Source organism: Pyrus communis, chromosome 10 (genome assembly GCF_041283825.1).
Source record: "Pyrus communis isolate YQ-2024b chromosome 10, ASM4128382v1, whole genome shotgun sequence".
Lineage (NCBI taxonomy): Eukaryota > Viridiplantae > Streptophyta > Magnoliopsida > Rosales > Rosaceae > Pyrus > Pyrus communis.
Window position 1 is genome coordinate 12,287,368 of NC_142574.1, and position 6,364 is coordinate 12,293,731.

Below are 6,364 nucleotides of genomic sequence, written 5' to 3' on the forward strand. Positions count from 1 at the left end.
ACGAAATTGAAGGATTCCTAATCCATTGCAGCCACATGCATTCACATGCATAAATCAGCCACATGCATCTCCCATCACCATATCAGATTTCCATCATATTCACATGCATTCCATCCTTTAAAACATTGCACATGCACTCCCTTTAATTAATTAAGCCACATGCACTCCCATCCATTTCATCATTGCAGCCAACACATGCTTTCACATGCATTTTCAGATTGTCCCCTTGCACATGCAGCCACATATTCATTGCACATGCAATTCCAACCCACATGCATCCTTTAATCATTCAAACATGCAGCCACATTCCCTCCTAGCTGTCATGTTCCCCCCATTTCACCTATAAATACACACTCATTCATACACATTTCATTCATTCACTCTTCCATATTCCAGAAATTCGTCAAAACCTCTCCACACCCTTGCAGCAGCCACCAAAACACTTTTCTCCTCCATTGCAGCCACTCCAACCACTCCCCAAACCATTCACACCATCAAACTATCCTTAGACCTTGTGCTACAACGAAGAGGAAGATAAGAGGGCCTAAACGTTCATACAATTCAAGTTTGAGTTGTTGGAATGTTTAGGTGTTTCTTTGATTTCAATGTTTAATTTCAATACTCTTTGTTTTGTACGAATGAGGAATGGAAGAGAAGAGGGCCTAAACGTTCATACAATTCAAGTTTGAGTTGTTGGAATGTTTAGGTGTTTCTTTGATTCCAATGTTTAAATTCAACTAAACCCCCCTTGGCTAGGGGGGGGATTCGAAATATATGTTTATGCTTGCATTTTGATTTGATTACTTCTAATTGCGTTTCATAAGTTGTGGATTCAATTTGTTTAACCGTTTGATTGATAACTTATTTATGTATGTTTATTGAGAATGCGCGCTTAATTTTCATGCATGAATATGACGCTAGAATATAAGTGAGTTTCACCTAATCGTTATGAGCTTATATTCACAAGTAGTGGAGGTTGCTTATAAACAATCGCGTTAAACGAATTCTTGGCATAAGTTTCATGCAATCCATAGTAACGAATGCCTCGTCAACACTTATAATTTTCATAGAGCGTAATGATTCTTGCTTGTATCTCTTCTATGCATTCATGTTGAGGACTTGTGGGGAATGTTTTGAATTGTTGTATGCGCTAACCCATCCAATTCAATAACGTTAGGAAGATTTGAAGGTTAATTAGTGCATCACGATTAACCCGGGGTGTTGAGTTTCATGGTTTATTGAAATGCAATTGGAAATCATTTTATTATGCAAGTATAACATGTATGGAGATGAACCCCTTAGCCATTCTATCATCCATTCATTCCATTCCATCAAATTCGTTTTACAATCTGTTTAGTTTATTAACTTGTTTTGTTATTTCAATTTTCGTATAAATCTAAATCCCCCTTTACTTTAATGTCCAATTTAGTTAGAAATCAATTTAGTTTGTGCTTTTAAGTGTTTTGATTCATTTTATTTCCCAATTTCGTCCAGATTCACCAAAGTGCTCAAAACTGCCCAGAAAGTGATTTTAAGGCAGTTTTGAGTGTTTTGGGTGATGTTTGAGTCTTTTGGTTTGTTTTAATGTTTTAAGTGTTTAGTTTTACATTCTTTGAGTTAGTTTAGTGTTTTATATTGTGTTTTTACGTTCTTGAGTCAAGTTATTACTTAATTTCGTCCAAATTTGTGTTTGTGCTCAAATCTGCCCAGAAAGTGGTTTTTAGGCAGATTTGAGTGTGTTTGTGTTGTTTTGAGTCTTTTGGTTTGTCTTAGTGTTTTAAAGTTTAGCTTTGCATTCTTTGAGTCTAGTACAGTGTTTCATATTGTTATTTTACGTTTTTGAGTCAAATCCAAGTGGTTAACAATCCCTCCTAATCCCCGGTCTAGAACGATCCCTACTTATACATATACTACAATTTGACGAAAAGAGGGTTTAATTTGTGTGCGTATAAATTCACGCATCAGTTCCCACCACATAGAGTTTGAATGATCACTCCAATCCGAATTGTAAGTATTGGAAAACACGTTATTCCTTGATTGAAGATTAAATATATCAACTCTTTGCATTTGGGACCTTTCCATGAGCTGTGACAAAAGAGAAGCGTTATCAAGTGCCATGTTGTTCTTAACAAACAAAACACAAATAAAAAAAACTAAATCTAAAAGACAATACAGAAACAAATAATCCAAGGGATTAGCAAATTTTCTAATCCCCGGCAACGGCGCCAAAATTTGATGCGAGAATTATACGCACACAAATTAAACCCTCTTTTTGACAATTGTAGTAATGATATAAGTAGGGATCGTTCTGGACCGGGGATTAGGAGGGATTGTTAATCACTTGGATTTGACTAAAAAACGTAAAATAAAGTTTAAAACACTATACTAGACTCAAAAAATGCAAAACTAAACTTTAAATCACTAAGACAAACCAAAGACTCAAAATGCTTTAAAACATAAACTAAATTGAACAATAAGGAAAAAGGGGGGAAGAGTTTTGATTTGACGAAAATTGAAATAACAAAACAAGTTAATAAACTAAGCAGAATGTAAATGTGAATATGGATGATGGAATAAATGGAATGAAGGCTAGCTAAGGGGTTCTTCTCCACACATGTTATACTTGCATACAAGATTGATTCTCAGTTGGTCTTTCGATAAATTATGAAACTCAATGCTCCAAGTTAATTAGGTCCGCTTAAATTAACTTTCAGATTTCCCTAAATTCATTGGATTGAATGGAATACGCATTACAACCAAATTATTCTTAATCAAAGTCCCTAACTATGGAATACGCATGATAGAGACATTCAACAAAGATCATTAAGTTCAATGAAAATTAGAAGTGTTGACGAGGCATTCGTTACTATGGAATACGCATGAAACTTATGCCAAGAATTCGTTTAACGCGATTGTTTATAAGCAACCTCCACTACTTGTGAATATAAGTTCATAACGATTAGGTGAAACTCACTTATATTCTAGCGTCATATTCATGCATGAAAATTAAGCTTGCAATCTCAATGAACATACATAAATAAGTTATCAATCAAACAGTTAAACGAATTGAATCCACAACTTATGAAATTCCAACCAAAAGTAATCAATTCATATTGCAAATATAAACATAGTTTCGAATCACCCCCTAGCTAAAGGGGGATTAGTTCCTCATTACTTTGAAATCAAAGAAACACCTAAACATTCCAACAACTCAAACTTGAATTGTATGAACGTTTAGGCATTCTTCTCTTCCATTCCTCATACGTACAAAACAAAGAGAATTGAATTTAAACTTTGAAATCAAAGAAACACCTAAACATTCCAACAACTCAAACTTGAATTGTATGAACGTTTAGGCCCTCTTATCTTCCTCGTTGTTGTAGCACAAGGTCTAAGGTGAGGTTTGGGGAATTATGGAAATGGATGAGGAATGGTGGAAGGGGGACTCACGGTTAGGGAATAATGGAAGTGTTTGAGGGGTGTTGTGTTGTGAAATGGAATGAGATCTCCATGAATGAATGAATGCAAGGGTATTTATAGGAGTAGTGGAGGGAACATATGGCTATGTCATTTGTAGGTGAAGTAGGTGGATGTTGTAGGTGAAGTTGGTGGATGTTGTAGGTGAAGTAGGTGGATGTTGTAGGTGAAGTGGGTGGATGTTGTAGGTGAAGTAGGTGGATGTTGTAGGTGAAGTAGGTGGATGTTATGTTAAGTGATAAGTGATGAGTGATATGATATGTGGTTATGATATGATAAGTGGTTAAGTGGTGATGATAAGTGATAAGTGATATGATATGTGGTGATGATAAGTGATAAGTGCATGTGGGTTAACTAATGAAGGAAATGCATGTGCAATGACAATGTGTTAGAATGGATGTGTGTTATGCATGGCATGATTGGGATTAGGAAAGGTTTAAATGTCCTAAAACTAAAGAGAACAAGGTTCCAACACTTTGGCTCCAATTAGGTCTTCAATTTCGTCCAACACTTTGGCTTCAAGCATAAGCTATCCGTCCTTAGCCCAAAAGTGCTCCAAAAGTCTCCAAAATGCATCTTTTTGCTCCTTTAGCCCTTTGGACCTACAAACACACGAAAATAGCTTAAAGTACTAAAATAACTAAAGAAACATAACGTAAATGTACGAGAACAAGCCATTTAAGTCGCATAAATATGCTCCTATCAGCAACCAAGCAAGGAATAATGAGATCATGCAACAACTTTAGAAAATAAAGAATCACAGAAAATAACTCTCCAAAGAAAGTAATGGCTCGAGTCTCACAGGGATGTAGCGTTTGTTTGAGTTTCTTCCTTCAAGCATGTTACAAAAACGAATTTTTCTTTTATGATTGCATGTGAAGTCATACATTATAACCATAACCAAGCATATACCAAGAGTAAATCAAACTTTTCTCTATGTTTATAACTCTTTCTAACCGTCATGCAATTATAAACCAAATCCTTATCATTGTGTTGGAAGGTACCCTAAGACACAAACACACAAAAACGACTTTTAAAACAACTCTTTTTGGGTTTTTCAAAACAATTTTTCAAATTTTTATGGGATTTTCGAATTATAAAACAAAACACACTAAAACACTCTAAAACAACTTAAAAACACCTTAAAACAGCAAGGAACAACATTAGAAGTTATGGTGGATAAAACCCTACGAATTTGCATCAAAACACTTTAGTTACCCCCCCCCCCCACACTTAAATCAAACATTGTCCTCAATGTTTTAAGCATAGATTCACACAAAACATAAGTAAACACACAAAAAGCAACTAAACATTTTAAACATGGCATAATGTAATTAACAAAAAGAAGAGTTTAGGGACGCAAATCTGGTTATGGAGTGTAAATTCCCTCTTCTCCTTGGTGATTGCATTGAGGCTTTGATCTTTGTGATTCCACAGGCTTACTCTTGAACTGGTTTCTGCCCATCGTTGATTTTCCTTTGTGCTACTTCTTGAACTGGGCAGCAGGATGGTTCTTTTGGTTTCCCCCGAAGGTCTGAGCTTCCTCCTGTTATCTGTTTCTTTGTTCAATCTTTGCAGGAGTGGTCCCTTCTCTGGAAGTGTATCAACCGTTGAAGATGACTACTCGAGAGCAACGCTAGGTAAGCAATCAGGAATAGATTCCAGGCAGTTGGCTCCAGATCGGAAGACTGACTCCAAGTGCTAGCTGATTGCTTCTTTTACTTTGCCATGCAAGTAAGAACAAGGACAAAGAAAAAGACAGGGAAAGAGCATGATATGAGATACTTTTGCTTTTGACCTTGATGATATGAGATACCTTTGCTTTGAAGAAGCGGTGAATGAATCAGCACATGCTTCAATCCGCCGTTTCCTCCTGGGTCATATGTACTCCAGGCATCTGGTATCATCTTTGGGGAAGAAGAAAGAATTGAGTATTTTGAAAGGCTTTGCTGGGAGTGCGCCCTCAGAGGTGAGGGAGAGTTGGGCATTTTCTTCAGGTTTGCCCTGCCATAAAAGACGAAGGTCGACATATATAGAGATAATATCAAGTGGTGGTACTTTTTACCCTTGTCGACAAACGTTTTGATCCCGCAAATCCGGTTCTTTGAAATAGTGGTGCCTCTTCGATCTTTGAATACGCCTCTTCGATTTCTGAGCAGGCGCCCCTTCGATTTCTGAACGACGCCCCTTCGCTTTCTGAACGACACGTGGTAGTGCAGATGCGGCTCCTTTTGACAAAGCTGCACGCGTCTTCTGAAAAGCAGAGAAAGCGTCGCCGAACTTTGCGCTTGTCGGCTAAAGATGTGTAGATGCGATGATGGCCTCCACGTGTTTTCAGCTTTGTCAGAAATCTTTTGACAAAGTTGAACGCGTTTTCTTGAAAAGCCGAGGGGGCGTCGCCTAAATTACGCCGGAAAATCCGGCTCTTTGAATCGGTGGACGCGTCGTCTTGGCTTTTTATAGAGCTATCAATCACCCCAACACACACACTCTGAAGATTTCCCATTCCTGAAACTCGACTCCGGCCCTTTGTGAAATTTTAACTCCATCCACCCCTTCTCTTTGAACATCGTTGAAAAAAAATGGCGAACTCATTGAACCTTAGCTTAGATTTGAGTCTCAGCAGCGATCCGGTTGCGCCCCGTCAAGGTAATGTATGGCGCCCTTCTTTTTTATCTTCTAACGGTCCTCTTTCAGGTGAAGACTCTGTGATGCAGGACACCACAACAGCTACAATAGTAGCTAAAAACCTCCTCACTCCAAAAGATAGTAGGCTGCTGTCAGGACGGTCCGATGAGTTGGCCGTTCAAGAGTCCCTCGCACTTAGTGTTCAGTGTGCGAGTTCTGTGTCCAACATGGGCCAACGCCTGCTTGCTCGGTCTCGCCA